The 9,564-nt window shown below is 45.9% G+C and overlaps 2 long non-coding RNA genes across 2 annotated transcripts; both read left to right on the forward strand.

Moving 5' to 3' along the window:
• The first annotated feature begins 942 nt into the window (after positions 1-942).
• Positions 943-2,658, forward strand: LOC140693811 (uncharacterized). The gene is made up of 3 exons (XR_012069516.1): positions 943-1,016; positions 2,074-2,186; positions 2,402-2,658. It is a non-coding gene; the product is annotated as an uncharacterized lncRNA (long non-coding RNA).
• Positions 2,659-6,235: 3,577 nt separating this feature from the next.
• LOC140693807 (uncharacterized) lies at positions 6,236-7,918 on the forward strand. Its single transcript, XR_012069512.1, has 3 exons — positions 6,236-6,308; positions 7,366-7,478; positions 7,694-7,918. It is a non-coding gene; the product is annotated as an uncharacterized lncRNA (long non-coding RNA).
• The last annotated feature ends 1,646 nt before the right edge of the window (positions 7,919-9,564 follow it).

A 9,564-nucleotide genomic window follows, 5' to 3' on the forward strand; every position in this document is an offset into this window, starting at 1 on the left:
TGAGAGTGCGCTTGTGCTTTGTAGTGCCACGGGAATGTCCCAATGAAAGCAGTTCTTCCCAGAGCTTCTCTGTCTACTGAAACACCAGTGGAAGCACATCCATGGATGTCACACATCAGGGCCTGCTGGAATGATCCCGCAGACCGACCTTGGTGTCCTCGCTGCCGTACCGTGCCGGTGCCATCCAAAATGTAGCATCCGATTTTGGGAGATAGTGCTGAAGGAAATGCTTCCTCTTCTCACGCTGTGGACTTGGACCACTCTAGCTTGTCCTATCATCCTTGTGGCACGGGTGCACGAAGGCCACCACAGAGCTGTTGCGCATCCTGTGCCTCAAACCAAACCATAATCCCAGCCCAGGTTATGAATGTTGCAGATCCTAAGTCTTTTCATTCTGATTTCAAACCCAAGGCCCCCTGGATCCCTCAGACCAGATGCACGATAGCTCTGATTCAGCCCCACACGTGCTCTATTGGCAAAATGCCCAATTGGTCCCTGGTCCTGCAGATGCACTGGGTGTGGCCATGGGACAGATCGGTAATCTCAACCGCGCGACCAGTGTGGTTGATTTATCATTGGTACACTGTTCGGTTTGCTCTCTTGATTAGACCCACCACATCCCACAACGCACTCCAGATCCCTGAGACTCAGCGTATGCCATCAACCGTAGCCCTATACCTCACTTACCGATGCCCCTGCTAACTGTAATTTGGCATCACGGATCTTGGTCTCAGAATCAACTGTGGGGATATTTTGCGCTGGTTTCTTTGAGTTCTGTCAGCCAAGCATCTGCTGTGCACTCTTGTAAATCTCAGCACATCACCTTCAATCTCATGTCTCCTGTCCGCTTGAGAGGGTGCGTCCAAGTTAAACAGGGTTTCACCCTTGTTGGTCAGTCCCTGCCCTGGTTTCCATTCCCTGCTTTGCCTTCTCCTGCTTCCAGGTGTCCTGAGGCCTCATCCTGTCTTTGGAAGTAACAGACCTCTCTTCGGCAAGTGTCCTGTGCCAAAGGCTGTGTGAGTGGAGTTTTACATTTCTCTGTAAAAGCGAGCGCGTGAGTGCAGGTTGCACTTCTTCTCTGCCAACTGGGCATCGATGAATCAACACTATCCAGATACATTTCACAGAAATGTGATATTTGCTTAGCTCTTGGTTTCTATACAGCCGTGGTGGGAGGGGTTGTCCAAAGAAACCTGTTTTGACATTGTGTTGATATCTCATTTGCAGTCTTTAAGAATTTTAACAGAATTCATTTCCATGTTTTGGGAGTTATACGAAAATGAAGTTATTTTTTGAAACACACTAAATCGACCTAGAAGCCAGACTTGTCAATTTTGGTAACATTGTGTCAGCACTACGGAAAACCTAGACAGATAGAATGCAAAATAGCAGTCCAAACTGTTAAAGGTGTCATGTCAGCTCTTTACAGTTGAAGCCTCCGAGACCAACAGGAACCATGAAATAACTATTGGAAACATGAAATAACCCCCAAACTTGGATACACTTGGGCATGTGGTGCCCTTTAGTCCTATTTGTCACCTACTGGCCAATGTTGGCATTTCAAGGGGTAACATCCCTCTCTAGGAAAATACAAGAGGAAACAAACCAAATATATACATTTAGGTTTGAATCCAAAAGCACCTAGAGGCATTATAGCTAGGAGAACCCTGCTGCAGTTATGCTTGTCTATGGAGAACCAGGTGTTCTTCTATCAGTGATGAGAACAGTTAATCTTCCGATCATGTTGGGTAAAGCCATTTAACGCAACCAAGTCTGCACCCACATGACATAGTGCCCCCGGGGGCTTGACTCAAGTGAAAGACGATCCACATAAGCTGTGTCTTTAATGTCATTGGCGACTTTTACAGTACACTTCACTTTCTGACTTGTACTATTTACCTATACTGTCTTGAAAAACTGAGGCCTAATACAGATACAAGTTCAGTCAAAGATTCCCCTCACTTACCACACTCACTTCACCCCAGGGAAGACATAAACACAACATTTGCTGAATCTAGCGGAAGGCCATCGTTTCTAGGTTTGAGCTAAGTATTCAATTCCTATCTATTTCAGCCGAGACTTTTTGACCTTTAAGGAGTTCACTGTTGTTCACAGAGTGTGAAGCTGGAGAAACTCTGATTCTAGGAGGGACTTGCCCTTCTCCTAATATCTTCATTGCCGCTCAGGTACTGAACCTTCAAAATGGATGCGTGAGTGGAGGGGAGGGAAGGGCAAGTGCTTGCTAGCTAGGCCCAAACCTGGGAAAAGGCTTACCTGGGCTTGGTGAATTTTGGTCTGAATGGCTTGGGAAGGCCCCTTGGGACGTGTGGATTCTCACGACCTCTTCCAAGAACAGGAGCGTTTTGATCATCTCTGCCATCTCTTCTCTTGCACACGTCAGGGACCTTGAACCCGTTCTTGGAGAAGAGAATTGAGGAACTTCCTCAAGTCCACGTTGGCACTCCGTATGTTTCTGCCAGTATCAGCGAGGTTCAATATGTCTCCTGAATGCCTTTTGAGCCTGGTATCCTCTACAGCTGTCTCCACGCCAGTATTCTCCATTGTAGCAGAACATCTCTCATCCATGTGTTCGCATCTCTCCTCAATCCGTGCAGCCAGCTTTTCGGCCAGCTTCTCTTCGTGACTCCCCTAAAGTCGACTTCACCAGGACTGGGCAAGTCTGAAAGTACCTCGGAGCCTCACCAGTAAGCTGATGACAGGCAGATCTTCCACTGTCTGCCCTTTCAGGTTCTGGAAACTGACCTGTGAACTCAGGTCTTTGGGCAGCAGAAGTATCTCGAACTTACACAGCTTCCCGGACCAAACACCTAAGCCAAGCTCCACAGAGGCCTGCAGCCCCTCCATCACACTGATCCACCCACAGAACTCGGCCCGGTTACCTAGGATCCAACAGCCACAACAAGCCTCGTGGAACACACCAACATTCCACCTGGAATCCAACCGGTAACTGCCATCCCCAATGGCTGCTGCATCTTGTCAGTGTTGGGGGAGGGGCTGCATCCGACGAGAGGTTCCTAAAGTAAATGTGGTTCTGCCCACTAGCGTCCCATGGGCCTTTCTTCTTCCCTCTTTCCTTTTGTTCAGATCTGTATGCACAGTACCAATGGAGAGAAGTGTGTCCCTTTTCAGTTGAAGGTTTCACACGTCTTTAAACTTTCTAAGAGTTCACAGTACACAGAGACCCAGTAAAGGAGACTTATGTTCCTATAATATCCGTACAACCGGAATACATATGCGTCGCATGATTTCTGCTGAAAAACCCACACTCTCAGGACATGGATCTATTGGTTTCATGGGGGCTGAATTTCCAAGAAATGAAACCAACCCCAATGTGCACTTTACTGTCTGTCTCTTTTGCTCTTAGTACACTTTGGCAGAGCTACTTGCCTTTGTTATAGGCTTCTTACAATTCTTCTCTACGTAGCGTAGAATATGGCATTCCTTCATCCTGTTGGAAGACATACAAGACTACATCACGGACTAGGAATCCAGTGGATTCCAAATCGGCATTTGGGTGAGGTCACGATATGCTCTTATGAATCTATATTTACGAATATGAATGCACGCCTCTGATTTCCGAATACAAGTGTGCTGAGTACATGCAAGCCGCAATACTGGGTCGATGCGTGCTGAATGATCCTTGACATCACCTTGAGTATTTTCTTTTGAATAATCATGTTTCCCATGGTATATGTCAGCCAACCGTACCATTTTGGTGCATGTTTGTTGGTTTGATTCTTTGTTGGTCTGCTTCTCGCTTGTTTTGCAAACACGTCAGGACATGCATCTCTCCTTTCGCTTCAAACAGAGAGTCAAATAAGCTGATTCACTTAAGAGAGTGCTTCCAATCACCTATGATTTCCTGCTTCCCTCTCCAATCTTTAAGGTTTTGATGTCCTCCTTGCCTTCTTCTTGTTTCTTCTTTGCCACTCATGCTCTTCTTGCATTTCCAATAATGGTTTTCTTCTTTCCATTTCATCTTGCTGCTTTTCTATTCCGGGGAGTATTCTCAACCTTCCTTTTAGAAGAAGTTTTGAACTGCTGAATTCTTTTATGATTTGCCGGTCTGTGGATTGCTCTAGCTCTGCCTTTATTAGAAATGGTGGTCATGTGGCATAGGCTACCCTAGGTGGCAGCATTTGGCCATTCAGGATATGGTCTGTGTCCTGGCACTCCTCCCTGTCCTGCAATATTGCTGCCGAGTTATAAGCTGAAACCCCTCTGGAGGTTCCCTTGTGACTATGTTGTTTCCTCCAGGTGCATTTTAAATCACTGTGATATTCGTGAACTTTGTTGATTGGAATCATACAGCTGCTGGTAGGTCTATTGGGATTCCACCTCCTTTGGATGCTGTGTAATTCCTGAATTCGCATAGATGATTTTTTCTTGGCTTTCAACAAGTTTCAGTCTGATATTTCTACAGATAAATTTTCAGACATATTTTATTTCTTTATCTCTTGCTTTTCCATCTGGGACTCTTATGAATTCTAGTCTTTCATGCCCTGTCTTAACCCAGGATACAACAGCAATATTTTCATTGTTTTGCACTTGCTTTCCTATGTCCGAATCTGACCGAGGGATTTCTGTTCCCCTGTCTTCACAGTCATTCACGCGTCCCTCTGCATTATCTAGTCTGCTAAGGACTGAATTTTAGCCCTGATATTATCACATCCACTGAGTTTTCTGATATCTTTTGGCTCGTCTTTAGACTTTCTCTTCCCCTTTTCTGGTATTCTGCCTTTTGTGATTCTGAGACCCTTTTGTTCTTCAGTGTTTTCCTGACCTCCATTTTCAACACTTGGACTGCATAGCGTTTTGCAGTCTAGTTGTTTGAAAGCTTATCTTTTGGGCCTTCAATATCTTTGGAACTGAAAATGGTACTTCCTGTTTCTTTTACTGTACTTCTTCATCTCTACTGGTCAGGTAATATCAGGTATCTAATGTAGATTTTTAGGGCTATGTTAAGTGAAAATTTTAGACTCTTGTCTCTACGCAATTCCAAGGGATTTCTGTGAGGACAATTTCTCCTAGACATTGATGCCATATTCTGTTCCTGTGTGTGTTGTCTGGTATATCTCCAATTGCTGGTGTTGCATTTGTTGAGATGAACAACCCATACTATTTCAATTAGAATAACTTCATTTTGATTAGGCTTATCTCACAATTCTGAATGTGTGCAGGACACGGCCTCTTGTGGAAAAGAAGATTCTAAAGGTTCTCAGCTCTGCATTCTGCTCTATGTCATTTTGGAGTGTTTCCAAAACAGCAAACTGAGAGTGCGCTTGTGCTTTGTTGTGCCACGGGAATGTCCCAATGAAAGCAGTTCTTCCCAGAGCTTCTCTGTCTACTGAAACACCAGTGGAAGCACATCCATGGATGTCACACATCAGGGCCTGCTGGAATGATCCCGCAGACCGACCTTGGTGTCCTCGCTGCCGTACCGTGCCGGTGCCATCCAAAATGTAGCATCCGATTTTGGGAGATAGTGCTGAAGGAAATGCTTCCTCTTCTCACGCTGTGGACTTGGACCACTCTAGCTTGTCCTATCATCCTTGTGGCACGGGTGCACGAAGGCCACCACAGAGCTGTTGCGCATCCTGTGCCTCAAACCAAACCATAATCCCAGCCCAGGTTATGAATGTAGCAGATCCTAAGGCTTTTCATTCTGATTTCAAACCCAAGGCCCCCTGGATCCCTCAGACCAGATGCACGATAGCTCTGATTCAGCCCCACACGTGCTCTATTGGCAAAATGCCCAATTGGTCCCTGGTCCTGCAGATGCACTGGGTGTGGCCATGGGACAGATCGGTAATCTCAACCGCGCGACCAGTGTGGTTGATTTATCATTGGTACACTGTTCGGTTTGCTCTCTTGATTAGACCCACCACATCCCACAACGCACTCCAGATCCCTGAGACTCAGCGTATGCCATCAACCGTAGCCCTATACCTCACTTACCGATGCCCCTGCTAACTGTAATTTGGCATCACGGATCTTGGTCTCAGAATCAACTGTGGGGATATTTTGCGCTGATTTCTTTGAGTTCTGTCAGCCAAGCATCTGCTGTGCACTCTTGTAAATCTCAGCACATCACCTTCAATCTCATGTCTCCTGTCCGCTTGAGAGGGTGCGTCCAAGTTAAACAGGGTTTCACCCTTGTTGGTCAGACCCTGCCCTGGTTTCCATTCCCTGCTTTGCCTTCTCCTGCTTCCAGGTGTCCTGAGGCCTCATCCTGTCTTTGGAAGTAACAGACCTCTCTTCGGCAAGTGTCCTGTGCCAAAGGCTGTGTGAGTGGAGTTTTACATTTCTCTGTACAAGGGAGCGCGTGAGTGCAGGTTGCACTTCTTCTCTGCCAACTGGGCATCGATGAATCAACACTATCCAGATACATTTCACAGAAATGTGATATTTGCTTAGCTCTTGGTTTCTATACAGCCGTGGTGGGAGGGGTTGTCCAAAGAAACCTGTTTTGACATTGTGTTGATATCTCATTTGCAGTCTTTAAGAATTTTAACAGAATTCATTTCCATGTTTTGGGAGTTATACGAAAATGAAGTTATTTTTTGAAACACACTAAATCGACCTAGAAGCCAGACTTGTCAATTTTGGTAACATTGTGTCAGCACTACGGAAAACCTAGACAGATAGAATGCAAACTAGCAGTCCAAACTGTTAAAGGGGTCATGTCAGCTCTTTACAGTTGAAGCCTCCGAGACCAACAGGAACCATGAAATAACTATTGGAAACATGAAATAACCCCCAAACTTGGATACACTTGGGCATGTGGTGCCCTTTAGTCCTATTTGTCACCTACTGGCCAATGTTGGCATTTCAAGGGGTAACATCCCTCTCTAGGAAAATACAAGAGGAAACAAACCAAATATATACATTTAGGTTTGAATCCAAAAGCACCTAGAGGCATTATAGCTAGGAGAACCCTGCTGCAGTTATGCTTGTCTATGGAGAACCAGGTGTTCTTCTATCAGTGATGAGAACAGTTAATCTTCCGATCATGTTGGGTAAAGCCATTTAACGCAACCAAGTCTGCACCCACATGACATAGTGCCCCCGGGGGCTTGACTCAAGTGAAAGACGATCCACATAAGCTGTGTCTTTAATGTCATTGGCGACTTTTACAGTACACTTCACTTTCTGACTTGTACTATTTACCTATACTGTCTTGAAAAACTGAGGCCTAATACAGATACAAGTTCAGTCAAAGATTCCCCTCACTTACCACACTCACTTCACCCCAGGGAAGACATAAACACAACATTTGCTGAATCTAGCGGAAGGCCATCGTTTCTAGGTTTGAGCTAAGTATTCAATTCCTATCTATTTCAGCCGAGACTTTTTGACCTTTAAGGAGTTCACTGTTGTTCACAGAGTGTGAAGCTGGAGAAACTCTGATTCTAGGAGGGACTTGCCCTTCTCCTAATGGCTTCATTGCCGCTCAGGTACTGAACCTTCAAAATGGATGCGTGAGTGGAGGGGAGGGAAGGGCAAGTGCTTGCTAGCTAGGCCCAAACCTGGGAAAAGGCTTACCTGGGCTTGGTGAATTTTGGTCTGAATGGCTTGGGAAGGCCCCTTGGGACGTGTGGATTCTCACGACCTCTTCCAAGAACAGGAGCGTTTTGATCATCTCTGCCATCTCTTCTCTTGCACACGTCAGGGACCTTGAACCCGTTCTTGGAGAAGAGAATTGAGGAACTTCCTCAAGTCCACGTTGGCACTCCGTATGTTTCTGCCAGTATCAGCGAGGTTCAATATGTCTCCTGAATGCCTTTTGAGCCTGGTATCCTCTACAGCTGTCTCCACGCCAGTATTCTCCATTGTAGCAGAACATCTCTCATCCATGTGTTCGCATCTCTCCTCAATCCGTGCAGCCAGCTTTTCGGCCAGCTTCTCTTCGTGACTCCCCTAAAGTCGACTTCACCAGGACTGGGCAAGTCTGAAAGTACCTCGGAGCCTCACCAGTAAGCTGATGACAGGCAGATCTTCCACTGTCTGCCCTTTCAGGTTCTGGAAACTGACCTGTGAACTCAGGTCTTTGGGCAGCAGAAGTATCTCGAACTTACACAGCTTCCCGGACCAAACACCTAAGCCAAGCTCCACAGAGGCCTGCAGCCCCTCCATCACACTGATCCACCCACAGAACTCGGCCCGGTTACCTAGGATCCAACAGCCACAACAAGCCTCGTGGAACACACCAACATTCCACCTGGAATCCAACCGGTAACTGCCATCCCCAATGGCTGCTGCATCTTGTCAGTGTTGGGGGAGGGGCTGCATCCGACGAGAGGTTCCTAAAGTAAATGTGGTTCTGCCCACTAGCGTCCCATGGGCCTTTCTTCTTCCCTCTTTCCTTTTGTTCAGATCTGTATGCACAGTACCAATGGAGAGAAGTGTGTCCCTTTTCAGTTGAAGGTTTCACACGTCTTTAAACTTTCTAAGAGTTCACAGTACACAGAGACCCAGTAAAGGAGACTTATGTTCCTATAATATCCGTACAACCGGAATACATATGCGTCGCATGATTTCTGCTGAAAAACCCACACTCTCAGGACATGGATCTATTGGTTTCATGGGGGCTGAATTTCCAAGAAATGAAACCAACCCCAATGTGCACTTTACTGTCTGTCTCTTTTGCTCTTAGTACACTTTGGCAGAGCTACTTGCCTTTGTTATAGGCTTCTTACAATTCTTCTCTACGTAGCGTAGAATATGGCATTCCTTCGTCCTGTTGGAAGACATACAAGACTACATCACGGACTAGGAATCCAGTGGATTCCAAATCGGCATTTGGGTGAGGTCCCGATATGCTCTTATGAATCTATATTTACGAATATGAATGCACGCCTCTGATTTCCGAATACAAGTGTGCTGAGTACATGCAAGCCGCAATACTGGGTCGATGCGTGCTGAATGATCCTTGACATCACCTTGAGTATTTTCTTTTGAATAATCATGTTTCCCATGGTATATGTCAGCCAACCGTACCATTTTGGTGCATGTTTGTTGGTTTGATTCTTTGTTGGTCTGCTTCTCGCTTGTTTTGCAAACACGTCAGGACATGCATCTCTCCTTTCGCTTCAAACAGAGAGTCAAATAAGCTGATTCACTTAAGAGAGTGCTTCCAATCACCTATGATTTCCTGCTTCCCTCTCCAATCTTTAAGGTTTTGATGTCCTCCTTGCCTTCTTCTTGTTTCTTCTTTGCCACTCATGCTCTTCTTGCATTTCCAATAATGGTTTTCTTCTTTCCATTTCATCTTGCTGCTTTTCTATTCCGGGGAGTATTCTCAACCTTCCTTTTAGAAGAAGTTTTGAACTGCTGAATTCTTTTATGATTTGCCGGTCTGTGGATTGCTCTAGCTCTGCCGTTATTAGAAATGGTGGTCATGTGGCATAGGCTACCCTAGGTGGCAGCCTTTGGCCATTCAGGATATGGTCTGTGTCCTGGCACTCCTCCCTGTCCTGCAATATTGCTGCCGAGTTATAAGCTGAAACCCCTCTGGAGGTTCCCTTGTGACTATGTTGTTTC

This window comes from Vicugna pacos, unplaced genomic scaffold (genome assembly GCF_048564905.1).
Source record: "Vicugna pacos unplaced genomic scaffold, VicPac4 scaffold_20, whole genome shotgun sequence".
Lineage (NCBI taxonomy): Eukaryota > Metazoa > Chordata > Mammalia > Artiodactyla > Camelidae > Vicugna > Vicugna pacos.